At 38.2% G+C, this 17461-nt stretch overlaps 1 long non-coding RNA gene across 2 annotated transcripts in view; it reads right to left on the reverse strand.

The window, feature by feature from the left end:
* The window catches only part of LOC111819574 (uncharacterized), a 167300-nt gene that overhangs the window by 14735 nt on the left and 135104 nt on the right, over window positions 1-17461 (reverse strand). Inside the window, exon 4 of one of the 2 annotated variants that reach the window (XR_002823166.1) lies at window positions 3919-4026. The exons of the other annotated variant lie outside the window; for it this stretch is intronic. This is a non-coding gene — a long non-coding RNA (uncharacterized LOC111819574). Of the gene's footprint in view, window positions 1-3918; window positions 4027-17461 lie in introns of those variants that run through there. 2 annotated transcript variants of the gene reach the window in all.

Raw genomic sequence — 17461 nt, forward strand, 5'->3', positions numbered from 1 at the left:
GAACAATGCTGCCATGAACATAGGTGTGCATATGTCTATTCGAGTGACGACTCCTATTTCTCTAGGATATATTCCTAGGAGTGGAATTGCTGGATCGAATGGTATGTCTAGGCGGACAGGTTTTAGTGGAGCTACCAGACTAAGAAAGACTAGGTGGAAATACCTGGTGATCTACTTCTGAAAATTAGCCATTGAAAATCTTATGGATCACAACAGTATGTTTTCCAAATAGCTTGCTTTGAACACATCATTAGGAGAGAGCAATTTCTGGAGGAGGACATCATGGTTGGTGACATAGAGAGCCAGAGGGGGTGATGGAGACCCTCGGTGAGATGAATTGGCACAATAGCTGCAACTATGCACTCAAACGTGCCGGCAATCATGAGGATGAAGTAGGACTGGGCAATGTTTCGTTTTGTTGTACATAAAGTCATCACAAGTCGGAGTTGACTCCACAACAGATTCCAGCTATCTCTTATCTTTCTATTTATTTGTCTGGAGCCCCGGCGGTGCCGTGGTTTAAGCATTTGGCTGCTAACCAAAAGGTCAGCAGTTGGAATCCACCAGCTGCTTCTTGTAAACCCTATGGGGCAGTTCTACTCTGTCCTATCGGGTCACTATAAGTAGAAATTGACTCAAAGATAATTTTTTTTAATCTATCTATCTGCTTATGTTATACATACTCTCTTATGTCAAATACATTTGCAATAAAATTTTTAAAAATTTATTCCTCTCCTAGCATGGAAAGAAATATTTGCAGAGTGCATTGTATTAGTAATTTTGGTACTCTGCAGAAACAGACTTTTCAGATTGAATATTTGTTTTAATGTGAGCTCTTTTAAAAATTCTATCAGCTTCCATGTTGATAAAATGGATATAATAATACTTATTTGCAGAGTGATTTTAAATTCTAGTGAGAGAACTTGAGTGACAGACCTCACACAGTGTCTGGCACAGGGTAGATTCTCAGAGAGAGTGAATGAGCTAGCTCTTTTCTTAATGGTAGCTGTGAAAAAGTTAGTGACGTGTTTCTGATTTTGGCACTTGACCAGAAAAGAAGGAATGGTCATAAAATTTCTTTCATATTCTGAAAGAAGATAATTAACATGCTTCCATGAATTTTTAGTACTTTATTCATGCTTTCCTACTGGCATATTCAAAAGCAGAAGCCAACACTAGGAATTATTGAAAAAAGATGCCACAGTTACAGTACCCATTATTCAAAGGAGTTCACAGAGAAAATATGCTAAGTACATGAGAAAGATTGACCCACCCCGCCCCACAGAAACGATTTAAAAGAAAGCAAAAGAACTCGAAATTGTTCCCCATAAACAACGGCAGGAGTATGCAGTCTATGGAGGGCTGAAACAATCCCACAAGCAGTGCAGTGAATTTTCATTGATATATAAGTGGTTGCCTATTATTTGCAACAATGAGGAGGACTAATTTAACAGAAGAATGTAGCAGGGGAGGTAATGCTGCCTTAATAATAGGTTCGTTCTCTGCAGGAATTCATAGGCGTGAGTAGGGGAAGTAAGGACTGTGGCGGGGTTGGGGAGCGAAGGCAGAACCAAATGACTGCAAGCCGCATGGCACCTTTGCTTAGAAGTCTATAACACGAATGTGCCAAGGAGCTGTTTCCGTGCCCTACTGTGTAAGTTAAGAAACGTGGTTCCAGCTGGACACGTTACAAAAGGTGAAGACGGAGGAACGCTGACAGACCTCAGGGATCTCCGTTACTGGGTGTTACCTTCAGAGCGTCGTTGGCAGAAGATGAAAGCAGCCCCTAGCACAGAGAGCTGCAGGAGCACAACCCTCACTTGGGTACAGAGCAGCAGGGGAAGGAAAGGTGTGCCCTTCACTGGAATCCAATTTGTTAAAGGAAACTGTACATTCTGTGAAACTATTTACCTTGATTTGGAAATTAAGGGTTGCCTTAGCAACATTTGTATCCCATAAGGCTCTCATACAGTGCTAATTTCAATTTATGGACACCTTCACAAGTGAGGAATGCAAACAGTAACTTGAGCATCCCATTTGACATTCCTCTCATAGGAAAAGAGATTTCCCTCTGCTTATACAAAGATCCTGATAGTAACCCTCATTTATTGATACCTTCTATACTCCCAGTGGTACGCTGCCAGCTTCATATTTGATCTCATTTTATGGTCATGGCACTCCTGAAAGGTCAGCAGTATTATTCCCATTTTACAGATGAGAAATGAGCTATAGAGAAGTTACCTAATTTTCCCAAGTTTACTCAATGGTGGTTTGAGGATTTTAGCTCAGATCTGGCTGACTCCAAAAATTCATGCTCCTTTTCCATTTCAAATGTGGTTAAGAATAATAGAAAAATGTAAAGCTGAAAAGTATCTTAGGGATTGCCTTAGTTATCTAGTGCTGCTACAACAGAAATGCCACAAGTAAGTGGCTTTAACAAACAAAAATTATTTTTCTCACAGTTTAGGAGGCTAGAAGTCCAATTGGGAGTTCCAGCTCTAGGGGAAGGTTTTCTCTGTTAGCTCTGGGGGAAGATCCTTGTTCCTTGGCTCCTTGGTGATCTTCGTGTTGGCATCTATCTTCCCCCATCTCTGCTTGTTTAATCTTCTTCAATATCTTGTAAGAGATTGACTCAAAACCCACCCTACCCTAATGTTGTCTCATTAACAAAGACAATCCATTCCCAAATGGGATTATAAACACAGGCATAGATGTTAGGATTTACAACATATATTTTGGGGGGACACAATTCAATCTACAACAGGGTTTACCCTGCACAATACCCTCAGTTAAAAGATGAACAGAGACACAAGAAGGCCAAGAAATTGACTCAAGGTCACATGGTCAATAATGGCAGATCTGAGAATAGAATTTAGGTTTCAGGAGTCTACTTGAACATTCATTTATTCACTGCCACCTCTGAGCCACCTAAACTGTGAGGTCCTGAGCTTTGGGCTGTATCTCATTTATATTTGCATGTCTTCTTCTGTAGAAAATGTGCAATGAGTGGCTGTTGAATGAAAGAAGGAATAAACGACACTTTCACACTCATTCTTTATTTACCATAAAACCCAGGGATATAGGTACAATAGGGCCACGATTAGGGTGAGGCAATTGATGCATCGAGGGTGCAAAAGTCAAGGAGACTCTCATTCCCATGGTCATGAGGCACCTCACTTGCCTCACTCGCCCAGCCCTGAGGTACACGTACCCCATTTGATACAGGTAAAGGAACTGTTTCAGTGTTTTGCCCAATGTTACTAAGCAGGACCAAAACCTTGATCTAATTCAAATTTATATTTACATTGATACTAGTTCCTTCAAAAGTTAACAGTTATTATGTTTGAAAGAAAACAACAAGATAAAAACTACCTTGAACTTACAGACTCATAAGAATTTGACCAGAGCTGTTTGTACAAGCAGAGATGTCCCTAAGAAGTCAGTGCTGTATAGCAGTCCTTCTCAAAAATTTGATGTGCATATGAATCTTTTGGAGATCTTATCAAGTAGACATTCTGCGATGAGATTTGAGACTGTATTTATAATAAGCTTCCAGATAATGTCAATAGAGTGATCTGTGGATGACATGTTGAGAAACTACACGTTATCTAACAGGTATGTTGTTGTTGTTAGGTGCCATTGAGTAGATTTCAACTTATGGTGACCCCATGTGACAAAGTAGAAGTGTCCCATAGGTTTTTCTTGGCTATAATCTCCAGGTCTTTCTCCCTCGTAGCCTCTGGGTGGGTTCGAACTGCCAAACTGTCTGGTAGCAGCTGAGAGCTTAACCATTTGTGCCACCAGGACTCCTTAAAAGACATGTAAAGTATTAAAAAAAAAGGTTGTTATAGAGTCGACTCAACATGTATCAGAGTAGAACTGTGCTTCATAAGGTTTTCAATGGCTCACTCTTTGGAAGTAGATCTCCAAGTCTTTCTTGCAGGACACCTCTGGGTGGACTCAAACTGCCAACCTTTCACTTACCAGCCAAGCACACCAATCATTTGCAGTACTCAGGGACTCCATCTAAAGTATAGGAGACACTTATGTCATTTAAGAATTTCCTATTACATTAAGTAAATTTTTCTGTAAGTTGTTATTGTCCCCCATACTTCCATCTACTAGTACTATATTTAGGAAACCTCCATATGTCAATACTATACATAAACTCTATCAGCATCTAAACCCCTCCCATCAGAAAGACCCTGACTTCTCTAAGTATATGAGCCTTTAAATATATTCAAATATATAAGGCATAGATGTTGATGAGACATTTATAAATGTAGGGTCATCATGAAGGTGATCACATAATGGCCATTGGAACTGTGCCCTAGAGTATAAAGAGAACTAAACCTTGAATCTAGAAGCCAGAGCTCTGGACCCACTCTACCATGAACAAGCTGGGCAATTTCAGGAAAACTGTTTAATGTCTCTTTTCTTCCATTTTCACATCTATGAAATGAAGTCATTGAATTAGGTGACTCATAAGGCCTTTTCCAGCTCTGATATTCTGTCTCTTCCTGCTACTGATATTTCCCTGTCTTATTAATATGACTTAATCTCACCAATTGTAATATAGGTAAAACAAAGTAGAAATAAAAACTGGGAGGATTCTGCATTGAGATAGCATAAAAAGATTTTAACATTTTAAACACAAAACATTAAGGGTTACCAATTTTCCCAAGCCCTTCTAAGCTGTGCACATGCATAGATGCTCACTTCATGAAATCCTCCTGCACACATTTTCTTTCCATAGTGCAAGGACTCACATTTGTATCTGTGTTGGCACCAATCACCCTGCAGTTGACAGGAATATAAGAGGCAAATGACAGATTCACTTTGCCTCTGGGTTTTCACAAGCAGAAAGAACTAGTCTTAAGCAAAATTAAATAGTGAGGTTTGTCTATGGTGTTTACTAAGCTCCTTTTCTGTGCACTGCCTCTCTTTCATGAGCTGATACTCCGTTCTCCAAATCACCAGAATCCCAGTGTCACCAGATTGTCAATCTTGCCATATTATCGTCTAGCTATCCAAAGTTCCCTGCTTCGAAATCCCACTAAGACCAAGGCCTCCGCCACAGTATCCTTATGCTCCAAAATTACTTTTCATCCTCTCCATTTCCTACCCTTATCAAAATTTCTTTTTCTTTAATGATTTGAATAAGTTGTAGAAAAAAGGTATTTCTGGTTAATCCTGAAACAAAATAATGGAAGCAATCTTTATTTGAAATTTCTGATGCATTATATAGTAAATGTTTTGTTTCTCTGATCCACCATTCCCCTATGAAGTAGTACCTTTATGCCTTGTTACATACGTAAGTTTGCCTTGATGTTTTGCAAATGCTTTAAAGCAGTGCTAGTTTCAGGGTGGTACAAAAAGTTAACGCCTTCAATTGCTATCCAAAAGGTTAAAGTTCGAGTCCATCCAGAGGCACCTTGGAAGAAAGCCCAGAGCATGTACTTCCAAAAAAAATCAGTCATTGAAAACCCTATAGAGCACAGTTCTACTCTGACACATATGGGATCGACATGAGTTGGAATTGACTTGATAGAATTGGTTAAGTTGCAGGCTTCCAGGACCATGCTAGATAATCAACCAAGATATAAGACCCAGAGAGTCCCGTTGAGAAAGAGGACCAGAGTCCCAACTCAGGAAAGAGGCCTCTGTGGTGAAAGAAATGGATTACTGTTTGTTCACAAAGTCATTGGATTGGTCTACTAAACATGTATTATGTGCTTTACATGTGCCAACCATGGGCTAGGTACTGCAAATTTAAAATGAATAAGGAATAGTATTAACCTTCAAGAAATCTATAATGTAGGTGAAAGAAATAATGTATTTATAACAACTACCATAATAAACGTTTTGATAAGATGAGAGAGAAATTTGGTGAAAAGATGGGCTTGAGTACATATAGATCTGAGCTTGAACACTGCCTCTGACACGTACTAGTTGTGTGGGTTCCAGTGAGACACATAACCTCCCTGAGTCTCAATTTCTTTATCTGAAAAATACATAGAAAAAAAAAAATACATGTATACATACAACACATATTTTGCAGGATTATTTAGAACAAAAGACATAAAAGGCACATAACTTGGTGCCAGTGCGCCTGGCATAGAAGACATTCTATACCTGCCAACTATTATCATTATTTTACTATTATGATTAAGATAAACCCAGGTCACCTGATACATAGAAGCGCAAATGGCTCAGAATTTATGAATGCAGGAATATTTCTGGAACTTAGCTATGGCTCAATAGGGCAGGTATAAATCTTGTAAATGAATGAGGAGAGGAGGGTAAGGGCTGTAGTGGCTGCCAGGAAAACAGTGCTGCATGTATGAAGGCACAGAGTTGAGAACACATGATAGTTTGGGGGACTGTTAGAAGGACTAGGAAGTTAACTGATGAGGTTGGAGAGTAGACCATAAAAGGACTTTATTCCTAGAGGGACCATATATTTCTGCTTGCCTGGGAGAGTCCCAGGTTATGCTTATTGTTCCAAAGTAATCATTTATAGTACACATTCTCACTCTTAAGAGTGTACAGCTAAGATGACAAATCATATTGTCATGCTATTTACTTCATGTTGAGAAATTTTGGTTTAACCTGAAAGCTATGGAGAGGCCTTGAAAAAAAGTTAATCTTGGAAATAACATGATTGATTCTGTGTTAAAGAGAATAGTCTGGTAATTATGTAAGATGTATTATTAGGAGGGACCAATCCCTGGAGAAGGACATCATGCTTGGTAAAGTAGAGGGTCAGCGAAAAAGAGGAAGACCCTCAAAAAGATGGATTGATACAGTAGCTGCAACAATGGGCTCAAGCATAACAACGATTGTGAGGATGGCACAGGACAGGGCAGTGTTTCACTCTGTTGTACACAGGGTCTTTATGAGTTGGAACCGACTCCATGGCACCTAATAACGACAACATGTAAGGCAATGGTGGAGGATGGGTTAGAGAGGGCAACCTGGAAGCAAGTAGAATGTGGAAGTAAAGCAAGTATGAACTGCATTTTCAATTTCTTTGGTCTGGATTACAATTATCACTAACATTTAGCTACCATTTTTTTATCACGTACTTTTTCTGTGGCAAGCACTGTTCTAAATGTTTGTGTGTCTTATCTCATTTTAACCTCACCATACCATCACAAGATAGATATTATTATCATCAACTCTCCTTTTACATGAGGAGATAGAGGCATAGAAAGGTTACATTATCCCCTGAAGATTGGGGGAGTCAGAATTCAAATCCACAGAATCTATCACTACAACCCATGTTATAGCCACTAAATTATACTGAATTGTGGTGGAGGGCTTAACCAATGATGACTTACGTCAGGGTTCGCAGCCTGTACTTAACCTGGGTAAATATGATGCTCAGACCTCTCTCAAGACCTCCTCTCCTTTATCGTGCCCTAGAATCCCCAAAGGATTATTATTCATTGCTTTCGCATTCACCAGTGAAGCTGGAACCCAGATAAATCTCCTTGAACTGCAATAGATCAGAAATGTTGAAATGGATTCAGGCTGCTCAGGAACTTGCTATCCTTCTTCTGCTATTTCTATCCTGTCAAGACCACCACAGAAAAGGTCAGGTTTAAGGCTTCCATTCCTAATCTAGGGGTGTCAGAAGGACAAGATCCACATCTAAATTTGAGCCAAAATCATCCACCCACTCCATGCAGGAGGAAAAAGCCCTTCCCACATGTTCCAGCCCCTATTCTTACTATTCCAGAAGTAATCTCCCTAGGATGATTGAAAGTGGAGCACTTATCCCTTTTGTGAAAAATGTATCCTTACTATCATAAAAAAGGCTGGCATTGGTATATTTCTCAGTCGAGGTTATATAGTCCTATCCAGGGTCACTTAAATACATAGAGAAGAAAGACTGCCAGTAACACTGGAAACAAAACAAATGATTTGTGACATTTAGGAAACAGAATTAAGAAGACCAAGGAACTGATGCTCACATGTGAAAGGTGAGTGAAAGGGAAAAGTCAAGCATGACTCTTAAGTCTCTTTCTTCAGTGAGTGAGTGAACAGTGATTTCATACAATTAATTAGGGAACACAGTCAGAAGAACTGTTTAAAGGAGTGGACAGTAGATAATTAGTTCAGTCAATATTTGTTGGAATGGATGAATGAATATAACAATTAAGGGTAGCATCACTGAAATGAGAAAATGCTGGAGAAGTTAATTTAAAATGGAACCAGCTCAACCAATTATTTCAAGGTTATCTGATAAATTTGAAGCAAAAATGATCTGGGTGTCTTCCATTAACTAGGAACAGGAAGGACAAATGGGAAGCATAGATATATGTGCATGTGAGTATGGAAACATGCACATCATTCTAAAAACATCTGAAAACTGATTACAGTGAACATTTAGAACATCTGCATGATTCTGTCTCATGTAATGATTTATTATTGTAATTTTAATCAATTAAAAAGATTGGCTATTAATGTAGATTTTTTAATATCCTGCATAATGTTCTGTTAGAAAAACTATTCTAGTACTCCATAAGCTTAATCCATTCTCTCTTTGGCTCAATTGTACAAGGTGTGTTTTAGTCATTAAGCTATTAAATATTATTGAAGTCTTGGCTGAAATTGTTATAATTTTTTTCTATTTTAATTGGATTTTGCTTGTAGTCCAAAAGATAAATAGATCCTTGGTTTAGATGATAAAGATAATTTGCCAGGTCACTTCTAAAATATCTCTGGATTTTTATTTCCCTGGACATCTTTCCACAGCCAATGGTAACATTCTTGCTGACATACTCACATTGTCTATCTTTGTCCCAAAGGTGATGAGGAGATCTGACAGATAGACACACATCAGCAGCCATGCCAACTGGCTGCCAACATGGACATATGTACAGAGCAGAGAGCATGCTAAAGTTCCTTATGCACACAGCCAAGAGCCCACTGACATTCACCAATGACTGAAGAATGTGTCAATATCGCTACAGCAGAGTCAAGTTTGGAGTGAGCCATGTTAAAGGTTCTGAAAAGGAGAAGATGACCACCTGGGTAGGGCACCGTTCTGCTATGTATATGTGCCTCATTTGGCATCCACTTTGCATGTCTGCTGCTGGGCTTCCATCTGTCGAATTTCAATGTAATGTCAGAGATAAAAAACTGGAGACTCCATAGCTTCAAAAGGCATTTTTCTGCTGGCTGCCTGATGGCTGTCTGGGGACATAAAATTGAGAAAACAATGCTTGCTAACTGACTCTCCTCTATGATGTGTACATTTTAATTTTAACTCTGCAGAATGTCTATTTAATCTAATCAATGTGTGACTCCTGAAAGAGCTTTGCAAATTTAAAGATATAAAAGTGAAAGAAGATATAAGTATGAATTAAATTTTGAAATAATTTTCCTTTTATCTAATGAATACATACCTGGAAAAATACAGTATTGATTTAAATGCAGTTAGCTTTCAGTATATGTCCAAATTACATGAAATAATAGTATCTAATTTTTTCAGAATAAATAGATCGAGCACTTTGCAAATGATTTTCCCACTATAACTGAAATTCCAAAATTAATATATGATATTAGCATTTTTTGCCCTTGCTTAACTATACTTAGTTGTAGCTCTCATTTAAACAACTAGTTAACTAAAAACACATCAATAATTCTGGTCAATTTAGGTTTTTCTTGTTTATTTTCATTTCATAATTTTTAAAAATTCTTATTTTTCTTTCCAATATAATGATAAACATTTACCCTGAGTTCAGATGGAGTCCAAAGGTGTTTAATGTGTCTCTTTTGTATATAAGAGATGGTACTAAATTCAATCATAGTCTGAGAAAATTTGAAAAGCCAAAGGCCTTTTGAAGAATGGCAGTGAATATCCCAGCAGACCATGGCTAGATTAGTATTGGTTAATCTACTCTGGATAAATATTATTTTATATCTCTGTTTTCAGAACTTGATTATCACAGAGTTGCAGGCTCTGTAATGCTATGATATTTTCTAATTGAACAATTGATCTGCTTCTGTTGTTGACGTAGATAGAGAGAGAGAGGGAAGGAGAGAGATAGAGCTTTCTTGTTACAAATATATATATATATATATTAGGTATTGCCGTCAACCAACCTGTCCTAGAGAAGGATATCATGCTTAGTAAAGTAGAGGGTTAGCGAAAAAGATGACTGACACAGTGGCTGCAACAATGGGCTCAAACACAGCAATGGTTGTGAAGATGGCACATGACTGGCAGTATTTCATTCTGTTGTACCCAGGGTTGCTATGAGTTGGAACCAACCCAATGGCACCTAACAACAGCAACAACCTTAGGGTGACCCCCCCCCCCAGTGAATTATCTCCTTGTATAATTACATTTCCGAGTACAGACGGAGCCTATGACTTTATCTAACCAACCAGTAGAAGATGGTAATAGGGAGCAGATGTTACTTTCATGATTATTCAATTTTCTTATTCAAAATACGACTCTGTCTTAGCAAACTGAAGTAAGAGATATCCTCCTATTAGCATTGAAGAACAAACAGCCATGATTGTCTATGAACTGATATGGGGGGGGGGCACCTGGCAAGGAAGAACAGATAGCCTCTAGAAGCTGAGATTAGCTTCTGCCAACAACTAGCAAAAAAATGAGGACCTTAGTCATACAACCACAGGAAAATAATTCTGCCAACAACCAATCCAGCCTCCAGATGACAACGTAACCTGGTCAACATCTTGATCACAGCCTTGTAAGACCCTGAGGAGAGGACCCAGCTAAGCTGTGCCTCAATTCTTGACCTGGAGAAACTGTGAGAAAATAAATGTGTGTTTTAAGCAGCTAAGTCATGGTAATTTGTTTCACAGAAATAGAAACTTCATACACAATTCTCCTGAATTCATATTTCAATAAACAGCCTAGTGTTTAGCTCTTACAGTAAAAAGACGTTGTAATAAAGGAATAAAACACTGTCATTTTAATTTAAGGTGTCATTTCTTCAAAATAATAAGCCCTCCTTTCATCCTTTGCTTTGTCTGTCATGACTAGAAGAGAGTAGGGACCAAAAGCATTCATATATTCCTTTCTTTTTCTAATGCATTTCTTTGAATGCATGATTTTTATAGTGACAGGAACCATGAAAATACAACATTACATTAAAAAGTTATGGTGTCAGCTTCACTCATTAAAATGCTGAACAAGTACTTGTCTTGGCTTATATAACTTGGTGCCCCAAAATAATCAGACTTTGAAGACTATCGAAAGTTTTATAAACTACCAATATTTCTTAAGTAGTAACTTATTTTCCGTCACATTTTTTGGACGGAAAGTATAAAACTGCATTTGATATAACCTGAGTTTAAAGACAACATCCATATCCAAATGATAAAGGTTTTAAATAGGTAGTAAAGAGAATCTTACGGGCCATAGAAATAGTTATTAGCTATTAAGCACCTTCTACATATCAGGTTTGGGGCGCCTCGGTGGTGCAAAAAGTTAATGCACTCAGCTGCTAACCAAAAGATTGGAGGTTCAAGTCCACCCAGAAGCCCCTCAGAAGAATCGCCTGGTGACCTACTCCCAAAAAAATCAACCACTTAACACTCTAAGGAGCACAGTTCTACTCTGATACACACGGGGTCATCATGAGTCCAAACAGGCTTAATGGCAACTGGCTGAGTACATGTCAGGTGCTCCTATGAGCAGTTCACATATATTGCTTCACTTAATTTTTACTGAAAACATACGCAGTAGATGTTAATATCTCCATTTTATAGATGAGCAAACCGAGGAAAAGAGAGAGTAAGCAAAATCACATAGCGAGTGAAATTAGATCTGAAATTTTAATCAAATGCATCCTCATTTCATACTGACTTACTGTCTCTCCATATTTCAACACTTACATATATCCTAAGCCTGTTGTTGTCGTTCAGTGCTGTCGAGTTGATTCTGACTCATAGCAACCCTATAGGACAGCTTAGAACTGCTAGATAGGGTTTCCAAGGAGCAGCTGGTGGATTCGCACTGCCGACCTTTTGGTGAGCAGCCAAGCTATTAACCCCTACACCTAGCTTCAAAAAATGCTCAGAGGCCTGTTTTACCCACTGTCACTTCATCATTAACACAATGATTTATTTAGATGACACCACTAAACTCAATGATTAAGCTGGTACAGCCTAGCATGAGGGCAGTGCTGGTCTTGCTCGTCCTCCACTGTCATTCCTCAGCCAGCATTCTGAACACTCACAGTATCACCCTGAAATACAGCTCCTTGAATTGGATGAATATTAGGTGAATTTGGTTCTATTGGACAAAAAAGTCTTTAAGGGGTCAACATGACATTAAAATGAACTGTAAAAGTCTATAATTTTATTTATAGGTCTCTGACTCATATACTTCAGGAGCTACCCTCTGATATTCTGTTTTCAATTTCACACTACCAGCTCTGTTATGGATTGAATTGTGTCCTCCCAAATTATATGTTGTAAATCTTAACCACTGTACTTGAGGAGGAGCCCTGGTGGCGCAGTGGTTAAGTGTTTGGCTGCTAAAAAGTCGGCAGTTCGAATCCGCCAGCTCCTTGGAAACCCTATGGGGCTGTTCTACTCTGTCCTATAGGGTCGTTATGAGTCGGAATCAACTAATGGCAACGGTTTGGTTTTGGTTCTATACTTGAGAATATAGTTCCGTTTGGGAACAGGTTGCTATGTTAATAAGGCCATATCCCTGTAGGGTGTGTCTTAAACCAATCACTTTTGAGATATAAAAAGAGCAGATTAGACACAGAGAGAAGGAAGCACAGATTGGGGAAAATAGATTCCATGCTACATGAAGATTGCCAAGGAACCTAGCAACAGAAGCTTAAAAGAGACAAGGACCTTTTCCCAGAGCCAACAGAGAGAAAAAGCCTTCTCCCAGAACCAGTACTATTTTAAAGCCATCCACTTGTAGTATTTCCGCTATGAAGAAAAAAAAAACAACAAAAAACCATCAAGTCGAAAAGGTCGGCAGTTCGAATCCACCAGGTGCTCCTTGGAAACCCTATGGGGCAGTTCGACTCTACCCTATACGGTCAGTATGAGTCACTTTCTGCTATAGCAGAACTAAAAAACTAAGACAAGCTCCTTTTCCCTTATTTGTTTTCTGTGTATCATCATTTTCTGCTTGGTCTCAGAATGAAAGAGTTTTGGTTGCATTTGGGGCCTTCACCTTAAAACATACCATCAATTATAAGAGAGATTCAACTCATGTTCCCAAATTACCGAAATACCCACACATTACCAGAAGTTAGTTACTTAGGAAGGTGTTCCACAATTATGTGTCTATCATCCCCGTAATCAAGTGATCAGATCTGTTTCCTTCATCATCACAGCATGACCTGATGAGTAACAGTCTTTCCATCTCTTTTACTCAGCCTAAACAGTAATTAATTTGATTGGTTTCAAAACCTGTTGTGTATTTCCATTGTGCCCTGCCTGAATACTGGCACAATATGATTGCAGTAGATTGTAGTATTTCCATTTTATTGTATATACTTGAAGCTCAGGACACTTGATCCCAACATGTAAGTTTCTATAATAGTAAATGCAAATGAACATTTTAAACCAAGAGCCCTAGCGCTTTTCTTTTTGTGGTAAGACTACGTTAAAACAGGAGCCCTGGTGGGGCAGTGGTTAAGAGCTTGACTGCTAACCAAAAGGTCGGTAGTTGGAATCCACCAGCCAGTCCTCCGAAACCCTATGAGGCAGTTCTACTCTGTCCTATAGGGTCGCTATGAGTTGGAATCAACTTGACGGCAATGGGAACAACAGCAACAGTGTTCTATATGGGCAAAATTGAGCTGCTGGACATAAACCTTTAGGAGAAAGATACTTTCTTCCATGACACCAAAAAAAAACAAAAAACCCCTAAGGCCAGAGAGTCAATTCCGACTCGTAGCGACCCTATAGGACAGAGTAGAACTGTCTCAGAGGGTTTCCAAGGAGCAGCTGGTGGATTTGAACTGCCGAACTCTTGGGTAGCAGCCACAGTTCTTAACAAGTATGCCATCCTGGCTCCTTTTCCATGGTAGAATGGGTAAAACGTCAGTCCAGTAAGGGGAGGAAAGTTATAACCTAATGTCTCTATCAATGAAAGAAAATAATTATTTCATTCCTATTTAATTAATCATATATTATTTCAATTCAGTAACAGTTTAGAATATTCTTTTAGGGGCTAGTTGCTAGATATGCTATTGGTTTAATACTTTTAAAGAAGTTCTGACTGTGGCCGATACAGACTTCGTGGTTTAGCTATCTTATCACCTTTTCTTTCTGCCTGTTCTCACTCAGCAAAATTTTTCCTCATTACCAAATGTGTATGTGTGTGTAGAATATTTAAAAGTTTACATAAATATGCAAATATATAAACTATACATTTTTTTCTAGTAAGTGCAATTTTAATAATTTTTGTTTTATTCTTGATCTGAATCTTATTTCATAATAATCTTTTTGATATTTTTTCGTATTTGTTAACTATGTTATTATTTTCTAATATATTTCTCTAATTTTGTGACATTAGTATGCAATTGGTAACAGAATAATCTTAATGATTGAAAATTTATGATTTCAAAGATAAATGTTACTTACATTTAAGGAATGTATAGTACACCTTTCAAATAGAGGAGCTTACATGTTGTTATGGATTGAATTATGTCCCCCAAACATGTGTATCAGTTTGGCTAGGCCATTCCCAGAATTGTGTGATTGTCTACCATTTTGTCATCTGATGTGATTTTCCTATGTGTTGTAAATCCTACCTCTATAACATTAATGAGGCAGGATTAGAGGCAATTATGTTAATGAGGCAGGACTCAATCTATTAGATTGTATCTTGAGTCAATCTCTTTTGACATATAAAAGAGAGAAGTGAACAGAGACACAGGGAGACCTCATACCCCCAAGAAAGTAGTGCCAGAAGCAGAGTGCACCCTTTGGACACGGGATCCCTGCGCTGAGATGCTCCTTGACCGGGGAAGATTGCTGACAAGGACCCTCCTCCAGAGCCGACAGAAAGAGAAAGCCTTCCCCTAGAGCTGATACCCTGAATTTAGACTTCTAGCCTTCTAGACTGTGAGAGAATAAATTTCTCTTTGTTAAAGCATCCACTTGTGGTATTTCTGTTACAGCAGCACTAGGTAACTGAGACACATGTGATGAGATAAATTCCTTCCAGTTTTTATAACCTTAGACATCTTGTTTATACTTAAATTGTATACTTGTTGCAAAGTACAATGTTTCTATTTTGAATGTTTATTTTTTGTGACTTTTATATGTAGCTGTAAAGTTGTCATTTCAGTCTATTGCAACCAGCTGTAGTAAACAGAAACAATACGATAACATTAAATGCAGATGCTCCAGTTTTACAAAATGAGTGAATGACAATTGATGATGGAACAGTGAACATGATTAACTTAGTACAGAGACTAAAATACAAAGAATAATGGTGTTATCCTTCTGTGCCACTCAAAACGGCACAATATATTGACTTAGATCATCCCCATTATTAGCCATGTAAGCATTACAGTGGTTTTGCTACAGATTCCACACAATGTGATGCAATCAGCTCTTATATTCTCAGAAACAATAGCCATAACCTTCCCATATTATGTTTTGTGTTGGCAAAGAGCTATTCTTGTTTGTATCTTGAAACTGAGAATGTTTCCCTTCTTTCTCAGACATTCTTAAGCTACCAAAAAAAAAAAAAAGCAGATGAAGAAATACAGTAACAAATATTAAAATAATTTACTTTGGGCATTGAAAATTGATGGATAGGTTCTCTTTATTTTTTGCAGTGCCATTTAGATTCTGTAATTAAGTTTCTGATGTCACAAATGAACTTAGCAGTTTGAAAGCACTTTGAATATCATCAACAGCAAGGCAATTACTTTCTACGAAAAATATTGTGGTATTTTATCTTTTTTTTTTAAATAGAAAAAGTAAGGAACTTAAGGCAGCTTTTTAAGAACTGATACTGGTGTGCTTATGAGACTCAAAGCTGCAAGCCCTCTGTGTTAAATTATTTATTTTTTTAGCAAGAAGATAGACCTTTTTAGAAAAAGTGTGAAAAAATGTTTCTGATGCCCACCAAAAAGTAATGTGTGACTTCCCTCTGCTGGCTTGGCAGAATAATAATTAAAAAAAAAAGAACTTATGAGAATTCTTTAAATTCCAAAACGGTAAATCCTATTAATTTGGAATATCTAAGGGACATCTCTTCTGGAAGTTATGAAACCCTCACCAGTATCAGCAATATCATTTCAGGTAACTAATGCACAGACCCAGCAACATTTATACACATGTCCAGCCCAGCTGCTCACATGCACACACAATTAGACCCTAAAACACATTAATCCCTTGACACAAGGCCATATATGACTGGCCCACAGGCACATACATACACACACAGCCACTCATCATGCCAAAATTCTTCTTTTCCCTAGTGTTAGTTTAGGAGTTCTGCAATCCTCTCTAGTCCTTGCCAACATGGGCTAGTTTCCAGGTCCCCTCCTGTGCCCGCTGTCCTTTGGACCCTGTAGCTAAGCACTTACCTGGAACCTCATGTGCAACCTGGCAAGCATTGCTACTGAGAAAGAAGGTCAGTACTAAATCATATATTTTAAATCACTTAATTATTGTTGCACCGTATTAAAATTAAAAATAGCCCAATCTGATGAACCAAAAATAATAGTTGCATATTTTATAATACTTTGAATATAATTTGCTTGTTGATCAACTAATTGCTAAAAGCCAAGAAGTAACTTTTTCACTACTTCCTTTCCCTCTGCCTTGCAATGGGTGCAAAATAAAGATGACCCAAATTAGAAATATAAGACTTTGGATTACACATAAGAATTAATGACCCTGAATACAACATAGTGGTTTAGGCCTAATTATTCCTGAAGATGCTGCAAGTGAATTCATTCTGCCTAGAATTGCTCATGTTGTGCCCATATAGAACACTAGTTCATGTATCTGGGGACTGAATCAGAGGGTCTAATATCAATAAATAAAATTCTCTAAGGAGTTATAGGGTTTGGATGTTGAGACAGTTGAAATTATCAGACCAAGTCCTTTTCATTCTCTGAGTACTGTCCTGTTAACTCAGTTAAAGTGCTAAATAATGAGCCAATTAGCAGTTTAATGACTGACATGTCCATGATTAAGATTACATTTTATATCAAGCCAGCCCCAAAGTAGTCTAAAAATTAGTTAGTGCAATGTTTATCAAGGACTTACTGTGGCCCAGGCGGCACTCTGGCAGCACAGTGGTTAAGAGATTGACTGCTAACCAAAAGGTTAGCAGTTTGAATCCACCAGCTGCTCCTTGGAAAACCCTATGGGGCAGTTCTACTCTGCCCTTATAGGGTCGCTATGAGTTGGAATCAACTCGACGGCAGTGGGTTTATGGTCTTAGGCACTGAGTTGGTCTTCAGGCACACAG

The sequence above is a fragment of the Trichechus manatus genome, unplaced genomic scaffold (assembly GCF_000243295.1).
Source record: "Trichechus manatus latirostris isolate Lorelei unplaced genomic scaffold, TriManLat1.0 scaffold00012, whole genome shotgun sequence".
In the NCBI taxonomy this organism is placed as follows: Eukaryota; Metazoa; Chordata; class Mammalia; order Sirenia; family Trichechidae; genus Trichechus; species Trichechus manatus.